The sequence below is a fragment of the Vigna umbellata genome, chromosome 6 (genome assembly GCF_029865625.1).
Source record: "Vigna umbellata cultivar VRB3 chromosome 6, Vumbellata_1.0, whole genome shotgun sequence".
In the NCBI taxonomy this organism is placed as follows: domain Eukaryota; kingdom Viridiplantae; phylum Streptophyta; class Magnoliopsida; order Fabales; family Fabaceae; genus Vigna; species Vigna umbellata.
The window spans coordinates 20,222,086-20,233,832 of NC_142170.1; positions in this window are offsets into that span (position 1 = coordinate 20,222,086).

Genomic DNA, 11,747 nt, shown 5'->3' on the forward strand with positions numbered 1-11,747 from the left:
TCTGATCAGTTTTCTATATAGAGTAAGTTAAATTTCTGCTCATTTTCCTTAATTTAAGTTATTGTGAGAAGCATGCAAATTTATTATGTCACATGTGTTGTTTGAGCTTCTCTTCTTGTTTCTTGTCGATCAGTGGTCATAATGATCTACTTGGTCAAAACTCTTGTAGTATATATGTACATAAAGAGTTACTTAAACTAAGGTACAAATAGTTGCTTTTTTTAGAGCTATACAAGTTTCCCACTAGGTAAGGGAAGCTAACTATTATCTTTTATTCTTAGTCTAGAGATTTTAAGTCCATATTCGTCGTTGAAATGTAGGGTAATTGATGTTTAATTTGATGAGTCATTGATTGTTGGGAATCCAAGTGTGAGTCCAAGTCCCACATTGGATAGAAATGAGAAAGTAAAGCAGTATATAAAGGTGAAAGACCCATTAACCCATTGCCTTAAGGTTTTAGGTAAAGAGTGGTGTTGATCCCTTATATAGTTGGCTCAGATGTTATTGGTGTTTTTGTAACCCACAGATAACCTCTCTCTCTATAGACCCAACAGTGGTATTAGAACCAGGTTTGTCTTGGTGACCGGCTCAGACGAGTATAATAATCCCTATACCGAAAGTCTTCCTGGCAAAAGGTATTCAGGTAAGCAAGTTCCGTTAAGATGAACAGTGGTTGGAAAGGGCTACTCGTGGTTGTGGTTAGTTGGGAATGCTTCCACTAGAGGGGAAGTGTACCTATGTGGAAGGGACTCACCCTTGAGGGGGAGATTGTTGGTAATCCAAGTGTGAGTCCAAGTCCCACATTGGATAGAAATGATAAAGTATAGCAGTATATAAAGGTGAAAGACCCGTTGCCTTAAGGTTTTGGGTAAAGAGTGGTGTTGATCCCTTATATAGTTGGCTTAGATGTTATTAGTGTTTGTGTAACCCATAGGGAACCTCCTCCTCGATAGACTCAACAGTGGTATAAGAGCCGATGGTTTGTCTTGGTGACCAACTTAGAAGAGTATAATAATCCCTATACCGAAAGTCTTCCTAGCAAAGAATATTCAGGTAAGCGAGTTCCATTAAGATGAACGGCGGTTAAAAAGGGTTACTCGTGGTTGTGGTTGGTTGGGAATGTTTTCGCTATAGGGGGAGTGTACCTATGTGGAACGGACTCACCCTTGAGGGGGAGATTGTTGGGAATCCAAGTGTGAGTCTAAGTCCCACATTGGATAGAAATGAGAAAGTAGAGTAGTATATAAAGGTGAAAGACCCATTAACGCATTGCCTTAAGGTTTTGGGTAAAGAGTAGCGTTGATCCCTTATATAGTTGGCTCATATGTTATTGGTGTTTGTGTAACCCATAGGGAACCTCCTCCTTGATAGACCCAACATTGATAACATATACTAATGTTATTGGTCTCTTGGAATGTTGGTGTGCATGCTTGTGTTTGGTTTGTACTCATTTAGGTCACTTGAGATTGCTATGTTGGGGTGTAAGTTAGTGGAAATATGATGTTGTTTCGATATTGGTGAATAAATAGTGGATTTTAAATCAAAGGGGGGAGGGGGGTGTTTGATAGCAAAATTTTGAAATAACGATTGAATGAGAAAAATTGAGGTTTAAGGTTTGTTCTTAGGTGATTTAAGACTTGTGTAGCTTTTAGTTAAATTAAATATGAGGAGAAATGTATGGAATCTGAAATATGAGTTTTAGATTTTTTATTTTGGTGAATATGTTGGTATAAAGATCACTTCTAGTCAAGAAAATTAGGAGTTTTGACATGTGAAATCAAGGAGGAGTTGTCTTATGAAAAAAACTGTTGTTTGGTGTTTATTTGCAGGTCATTTAGAACTTAGTTGGCTACTTAGAGTTTTAGGAACCTAGTTTAAAGCAAGATAAATGAAATACGAGTTTTTAGTTGTAGGTTGATTGGTTAAACCTTGATTCTTGACTAAATCATCAAATTGCTATCTAATTTAAGTTATGAACGTGTTTTTAAATCATTTCCAGTGTCTAGGATGTCATTTTTATCATTTGGATCGGTAAGGGAAGCAACCAACACTAATTTAGAGGTTTTCACACTCTAATGTGGCGCTCAACGGCAATCAACGGTGCCTGCGCACCAGAAAGTCGAGAGCTTTGGTGCTCAACTGTAGTAGGGTGGCACTCAAGCACCTTTGCGCAAAGAATGGTGCTCAACGACAAGGATGTATCGCTCACCGCCAGGGGCTTTTACATATTTTTTGTTGAGATTCTTCTACTTTTGTGGTTTCTTTTAAGGTTGATCAATACTTAAATCTTACTATAAATTATCTTTATATATATATATATATATATATATATATATATATTTATGTATGAAAAGTAGTTTGTGATAATGTGATGAGTGTTGTGAAAGGGGAATTTCATGGGAAATTCTTAATGAGGTGTTTAAGTAAAGTATTACAACTTGTCATAGTTCGACATTAATACTTATATTTGAATTGGTCGAGTCTAAAAATCATATACATGCTGAGAATGAATTTGGTTTGGAATGAATTATGTTGTATGATGTTTATAATTGCATAAATGAATTATTTTAATAATATTAGCCTACCCTTTTTGTGTTGTTGTTTGTTTGTGTTTGTTGTATGCTTTGGAATGAACAATTAATGGGTGTCAAGAGAGGGAGATAAGGTTTTCTTAGAGCATGCTTTTTGGGAAGAGATGATGTAGATGCTTAATGATTAGTATTGTAGATGTTAAATTTTGGATTGTGAATTTTAGAAACCTTTTGTAAATAAGTACATAATTATTAATAGAGTTATATATATAAATTTGAATTATGATTATTTTTTATAACTTTATGGATATTTTATATCTTCTAGTTAATTGTTATAGTTTTATTGACTTTGTAATATTTCTTTAATAATATTTATACTATTTAAATGAGATATTACAATTAATTTTCGTCTTCAATGTTTATTTCATAAGTTTATTTTTAATTTTAGTTTTGGTCATATAATATTTTGTATAAAGTTATTATTTTATACACAGAAATTATAATTTTGTATTTAAAATTATATCCAATTAAATTTTCATGACTTTTAAAAATGATGATTTTTCCTATTTGATAATCAAAAAGTCTAGAAGATTTATTATATACAATGAAGATGATACGATATATATTATTTTCCATAAGAGACATTATTTTTACTCATCTCATTCCGTAAATTTCAATCCATAGCATTATTTGTTGTGAAATTATCAACTAATTTTATTTGATTTTCCTTGTATTTAGTTCACTAATATAAACATTTTGTCCCATTATTCACCTTTTTTAGGAGTAGAAATTCGTTCCATAGACATAAATTAAATAATTATATTAAATATTGACAATGTTAATATATGTCAAATATTCTATTAAAAAATATTAGGCAATCAAATATTGTGTTAGTTATAATTTAGATATTATTATAATTTGTGCAGATTTGTGCACCTGTCATTCCTTTAATAGATGAAGAATTATAGGATTCTTGAATATATATATATATATATATATATATATATATATATATATATATATATATATATATATATATATATATATATATATTATAGGATTTGTGCAGATTTGTCCACCTGCGATCGGGTCGGACCACCCAATTTCTACTATCACGCACGAGATGTCTATACCTCGGCGTGAAGGGGGTGTGTTGGAAGTCTCACATCGACTAGAGATAAGGCCAAATTATAATATATAAGTGAGGTGCAAACCTCACCTTACAAGCCGATTTTGTAGGGTTGAGAATAAAAAATTGCATCTAAATTAAATAAGAATATTAAATGAAAAAACTGCATCTAACTACTGGTATCAACAAATACAAATATTATGATATTTATACCGTGTTGTTATATAAAAAGTATTCGTACTCATTATTTGTATATCTATTTGTAATATTTATTTTCTTTTCCGTCGTGAATTTTATATGCAAATACAAAACTATGATAAGATACTGTCACGAAAACACACGACTTTGTAACATAAAAATTGAATGTATTGATGTGGATGTGTGTTTATCTTTTCTTAGGATAAAAGGAAAGAATTGGTAAGTTTACCAAAAGATTAAATGCTACATAATTGGAAGTGGGTTGGTGGTGATTTGGTACGTTGCCTGATATGTTTAAATTAAAATATGTATATGATATAACTTTTATGTTTTAAGAATTTTTGTCAGAATGAAATTACAATATTAAATTATTAATTGACTTATTTAGTAAATAAAGAATCATACTATATATATATATATATATATATATATATATATATATATATATATATATATATAGTTAGAAAATCTTATAAACCTAATAAAGAGAAACTAAGCATTCAATATTTTAAGAATATCTCTATGATAAATTTGTCTAAAAGTAAACAAGTATTATTATAACATTAACTTATTAAAATTTAAAAATATCTATATATATATATATATATATATATATAGCATTAGTTAGAAAATCTTATAAACCTAATAAAGAGAAACTAAGCATTCAATATTTTAAGAATATCTCTATGATAAATTTGTCTAAAAGTAAACAAGTATTATTATAACATTAACTTATTAAAATTTAAAAATATCTATAGAAGTATTTTTCGTATTATACAAACACAAATTCTCAAATAGTTAATAATAATAATATTTTATTTTTGGTAAGATGTGTTACATTGAACATTTATTATTAAAAAAATTAGGATTAATGGTAAGTTATAATTTGTTTTACTTAAAAATCAATACAAAATAATTAATGCAACTTGCTACAGAATATTAAATTACTTATTCTTGGTACTCAAATTTTACATATAGGATGAGAAAGAAGCAATGAACTAGCACATGTTTAATGCAATCTCTTTACCTACCTCTTCGATGAGATTCAACTACTAATGTTGAACAAAATTGAAAAATAATTGACATGTACTATTCGCACACATTTTCATGTTCAATAAACAATCCAAGATTAGTACTTATCCTAGATTAGTACTTATCCTACATAGACATTACACCTTAGAACTCAAAAATGAAACAACTATTATATAATATATATATGATTAAGTTGAATTTATGATTCTCACTATTATTTTTATTTTTATTTTCCAAGTTTTAAAAAAAAATAGATTGATCCTTTCTTTTAATTTATCATGCTATCAGTTTTAATCGTGTTCAAATTGATATGATAGATTATCAATTAAAGAATTGGACATAGGTAATTAATATATTGAATTCAAATTCAAATTGTTTAAGAATTATTTGGGTTTAACTTTAATAAAAAAAAAAGTAATCATATTTTAGTTACTTACTATATATTAGGATAACACGAAAATCTTTGAAAGTATGTGTGTAAATAAAAATTATGATACAATATTAGTTTTCAAAGTTATAGTATATCACTAATAATTTTCATAATATTAGTGATAAAATTTTATATGTAGAAATAAGTTTATTGGTAAAATTAAATTTATCACGAATTTTATTGATAAATTTTTTATAATTTTAATTATTAACAAAAATAATTATCCTTAATGAATTTGTCAATACGTTTTATTAGTAAAACAGTACCACACTTTCTATTTTGGATTTTTATCAATTTGAATAAAATCTATCAATAAAACTTGTTGGAAATTATATGTCTTAAAACCTTTTAATAAAATTTATTGGTTCTTTATAATTATTATTACTTACAGATGTTTTTTTGTCGACAAAAAGATTGTCAAATTTCTCGTCAAGCTTGATAGGATTGTTTTATAAATTAAGTTATAGTGGCAGAGACACGGTGATAGTGTAGAGACAATGCAACAGTGGAGACTACGAAATCAATGGTGATTGAAGGTGGAAGAGGAGGAAGGAGAAAAATAAAAGGAAGGATGAGAATGAGAAAGAGGAAAAAGATGAAGAGCTGAAAACGACGTACACGCAACAATGGCATTAGTGAAAGAAGAGGAAAAATAAAGAAGAAAAAAGAAAAGAAAAGAAGAATTAGAAGAGGAAGAAAAATACTTAATCACTATATTTATTAAAAGTCAAAATATGTCAATAATTACCAACAAACATTTATTGACCAATATTTGCTAATGGATTTAGGTTCTTAATAATTAATTATCACTAATGCAGAAAATATCTTTGACGTCACCATTTAGACGTCTGATCCCAAAATATCAAACGTAAAAAATGACCGGTAGCATTTTTGTAATTAAAGAGAGTAAATAGACGTCTGATATTGGGGTCTGATATCTATAGTCTATTTAGAGGTCAGACAGCTCCATTGGACGCCAAAAAGATACGTAAAAGTAAAAAAAAAATGAATTTTTTATTACTATTAGACGTCTCAGTTGGGAGGTCTGACGTTTATAGTCTATTTTAGACGTCTGTTATGGGGGAACAGACTTCTAAATAATCAATCCAAAAATTTAAAAAGTTATTTTTTGACTACATTTAGATGTTTGATCCCGTTACTCCGACTTCTAAATTCATTTAGACGTTTGTTACGGGGAGAACAAACTTCTAAATACTCCGCCCTGAAATTTAAAAAGTCACTTTTTGATTTCATTTAGACGTCTGATCCCGCCACTCTGACTTCTAAAATCATTTAGACGTCTGTTATGGGGAACAAACTTCTAAATACTCAGCCTAGAAATTTAAAAAGTCACTTATTGACTCTATTTAGACGTTTGTTATGGGAGAACAAACTTCTAAATATTTAGTCAAAAAATTTAAAAAGTCACTTTTTGACTCCATTTACACATCTGATCCCGCCACTCTGACTTTTAAAGCCATTTAGACGTCTGTTATGGGGGAAACAGACTTCTAAATACTTAACCCAACAATTTAAAAAGTCACTTTTAACTCCATTTTTAGAGTCTGATCTCGCTACTCTGACTTCTAAAGTCATTTAGACGTATGTTATGGGGGGAACCGACTTCTAAATGTCTGCATTAAAACACTGCGAACGCGAGGTAGCTGTTACGCGCACTCACTGTTCATTATCTTCCTCGCGTTTTCTCTACACGGGCTATGTTTCTCAGGTTCGTTTTCTCACGTTTGCACAGATTTAAATTAATTTTACTCCAATTACATTACTCTTTGATGAATTATCTTTCATTTGAACCGATTAAAATGCTTTTTCGTTGGGTTTTAGTGCAGTTTTGCTCGTGTCTTTAGGCGGCATTCTTGGGCGGCGATTTCTTGCGTTTTGCACTCCTCCAATTCCCTCCACTACGTTTTTAAAATCATCCAATACAAAAAAACGTACAATACATTCTCTTTAACTAAAATATAAAGTTTTAAACTCGAATCACCATGACCAACCCGAGAGGCCTCAAGCGGAGAAAGATTCAATCAAATACAACAACGTTTTAGACGTTTGATCTGTTCAGATCAGACGTTTATATAGACGTACGATCTGTATAGGTCAGACGTCTATATAGACGTTTAACTAGGGTCCGACGTCCCATCAACATCACCCGAATAGACGTCAAGTCGGGTTCAAACGTAAAAAGCCCAAAATAACAGATGTTTAAAGCTTTTTCTGCACTAGTGTATAGATATTTATGGACAATTTTTTTGTTATAAGTAATTATTAATGAAATTTTATATCTATCAATTAAATTTATTGACAAAAATGTTACTGACGAATTTTTGACTATCGATAATTCGTTAATAAACTTGAACTATCAATGAATTTTGTTCGTAGACTATTTAATAATTTACTTATAGTGATATATGATCAAATTCATTAAATATAATTCTAATAGATCAAAGAGAAATGTTAATTTAGTATAATACCAATATTTAAAATAAAATCATGAAACTTTTCAAAGTTAGGATACCAAATGAAAAAGGAAATAGAAACTAACGAGTAATTGTATGGGAAACTTTTTATAGGTAAGAACAAATATTAATAAGGAGCAACTAATTTATAATATTGAATAATTTTTCTTTGTAACGGATTAATTCTCCTCCTGTAAATATATATTAATGACATTTGCACCTAATTAACTTTCTCAATGTTCATTCATAAAGTTACAATGATGATTCAACTTAAACTCTTGAAAATCCTCCTAAAGTTTGAAAGGAAGAGTCTAGATAAAATTCTATTATTATTATTAACTGCTCTTCCATACTAATGAGAAAAGATTAAAATATCATCTTTATTGAACCATGCTATTGTTATCAATATCATCACCACTATCCACGTTATTATTGTTATGCTATCGTCACTACATCTTCATTTTCAGAAGAAGAGATAACTCGTTCTACTAAAAAGTCCATTTAGGAAAGTTTGTTTTGAAAGTTATCATATATGTTCTGAAAATCCCATTTTGGAAGTTATCGTATATGTCCAAACTTAATTTCATGCATTTTGTCGTATAAATTTTTGTTATGGAAATTTTATTTCAAAAACCTCATTTTAAAAATGTTTCAAATTTTTTTAAAGTATTTTGTTCTTAAATTAAATTATATATCTATTTTATCTCTACATTTATGAAAGTCATATAAAATATTTTTTTAGTAAACAACACCTAATGATTATATGGTAATTCATTGTAAAATTATGTTTGTCATAAATGACTATCACAAATTATAAGGATGAAATAGTTATATAATTTAGTTTAAAAATGAAACACAATTTTTGAAAATAAATTAAAGAGAAGAAATATATTTAACTCTTTTAAAACTGTGAGAGTTAAATATTTTTTTATGAAGTTATGAAAAATTAGATGTTTTTTTTACGATGACTACCATTTCACACCATCAAGATGGTGGCCATGTAATAAACTAACAGGATTTAAGTAACAATAGAATATTAATTGTTGATTAATGATGTGAATATTTAGGTGGACATATTAAAAAATTGTTGCTTGACCATCATTTATGTTTTAATGTGTTGATGTGCTAACTGAACTGAAAAACATGGATTGCTACCACTAAAAGAAAATTACAAGAACACAAGCAAATCTACTTTATGAGATTCATATCACTATTATAAGTTTACTGAAAAAAAGTTACATATTAACGTTGAACTCTCATGCTTGACATTTGACAAGAAGTGAGACAAAAGCATAACTGTTTGTACTTCAAAATCGATAGGCTAACATTCATATATACAATTATATTTTAATCTTAACTATTTAAAAATTTATAGTAATTTATATTTTATCATTCTACTTCTCACAATAACGAAAAGTTATCCCATATGATCTCTTTAAGCAACTTTCATCGACATAAAATAAAATAAAAACAAAATCTTAACTTTCGTTGTTACGAGCGAACCTTTGAAGTCTTTAAAGACACTCCTGGTATTTGATAGTGTGAAATTGTGCTAAATTGAATTTGCATCCAAGAAATGGTACATAAGGTAAAATGTCCAAACCATACAAGTTCTTAGACTAGTTTGACCTTTGAAAACCACCAATTCTAGAAGCATACATTATTATGTTCTTTCAAATGCTTTATACACACGTCTACGTCTACTACTCCCACAAACAAAAAAACGTAGAAAACATAATTTAGAGTATCTTACATTCTTCATCTTTTATTGTTACATTTTTCATCTTCCATTGCAATTATCAATGCCATTGAATGTGGGTCTCATTCTTTTCAAGTATTTACTTGGCTTAAATCATATTTTTATTGTTAGGTTCAAAATAATCCAATAAATATCAGAATCCGAATATGAGACCTCTAAAATAAGAGAAAAATGATATTTCAAGATGATATATGATATTATAAACAAAATCTATTTTATGATTAACTAGATCAGGTATCATATTTATTGTTATAATATGTCTTTGTTATTATCCTTTATACATTAAATAATAGGTTTGAAAAATCTATAAATACATACAAAAAGTAAAATGATTGAATACTCATTTTTTACTCAAACACTCACAAAATATCTCTTACAGACTTGAACATTATAGGTGGATTTCTCCTTTTGTCTCGATAGAGAGTTTATTTCATCTCGAATCAGTCCAACCAAATTCAATAAAAACATTTTTCTTCACAAATTTGAGATAGTGTCTTGGTTTGGAATGAATTGAAAATTGTGTGCATGGAAAAGTTGTAATTCTTTGCTCATTTTTAGATCAATGCTTGAAAATAAGAATCATTATTAAAGCTCGTTTGCTAAACTGTCAAGACAATTATTATAGATTTCGTAGAAGCACCTAGAAGTGTATAACAAACCTTTTCTTTTCTTTTTCACCAAAAATACAACTAGATACTATACGGAGCTTAATTATTCACAAAATATTTTCCACGTATTTATGTTCATTATTAATTATAAATATATAAAAATATTTCATAAACAATTTACAAAATGTGGAAAATTGTATGAAATATGATCTTTTTTATGGGAATAAATATCTATGAAAAAAATAATAAATATTATAAGTAATGTATAATTATTTTAATTTAAACCAATTTGTTTCGAAGCCTAATAAGTATGAGTAAAATCAGGTCTAGATTATATGTTTTCACAAAATAGCTTTCAAACTTTCACTGCTCTAATTACAATATTATATGTTTTCACAAAATATTATTTCTATATATTAGTCTCTCACATGGTCAAATTCCTCATCCATGTCCTTGGCCATCACTACAAGCTTATCACCACCATCCATGGTTGTCACAATCCATCCATGTTCACCACTTAACTCTCTTCAACCACATCCAAAAGCTTCTTAACAACTATCATTCTAAAATCGTTCTCATGTACCTTTGTTCATATTGTATCTTTTGTGACAATCATGAAACTTTGTCTCCATAAGTAATAATTTGTTTTTATTTTTTTTATTTTATTTTAGAAGTTAGGATTTAAGATTATGGTTTCGTGCTTCACCGTTTTGGACTAGTCTCGTTTCGTGGTCGAGCATTGTGGTTCATACCCTATTATGAATATTGAAGCCCTACATATTTTTATTTAATAATGTTAGAATAAAGTTCAGAGTGATTCTTGTTAATCTTGATTTAGTACATTTATAATAAAATATAAATCATGAATGTGTTTCGTCGGATAGACACAAGCGTTCTAAAACAACAATCTTGTATGATATAAGTGTTTTGCCTAAGAAACAATATCTTTTGATCTTTGCTTTGTCCGATAAGAAAAATCTTTATCAAACTATAATTATTAAGCTAATGTTGTACAATTCAAAATATTGTTTATTTTATTTTGTTGTAGAGAATGTTTTCATCCCACATCTATCAAAAGAATCTTATAAAGCACATGTCTACTTCAACAATTTCTTGAAGACACTACAAAAGTCTCCAATTTTAGTAGGGGTTATTTTAACTTTATCGGAGGTTTTAACCCCCGGAAAATATGTTTCCAGAGGTTACAAGAACCATTGGGAAGGCCACAAAGTTACCGGCGATTTTCTGTCAATTTCTAGGGGTTTTGGTAGAGTTGTCAAAACGAGTAACCCGGCCCGACCCACCACGGGTTAGCCACTTAGTGAACCAACCCAGCCCGACTCATTTATTAGCGAGCTAAAAAAATTCGAACCCGACCCGACCCACCACAGATTGGTGGGTTAAACGGGTTGACTCATTGGCTCACTTAATTAACTTTTTTTTCACCCTCTTCTTCTCAGATTCTTATAACATGTTACTTTGATCGATCAAATTGAAACAGTAATAATTAGACCAATTGATATAAAAGAAAATGAAACAAAAGAAATATATTGTTATATATATTCTAAGCTATGAAGCATAAAAAT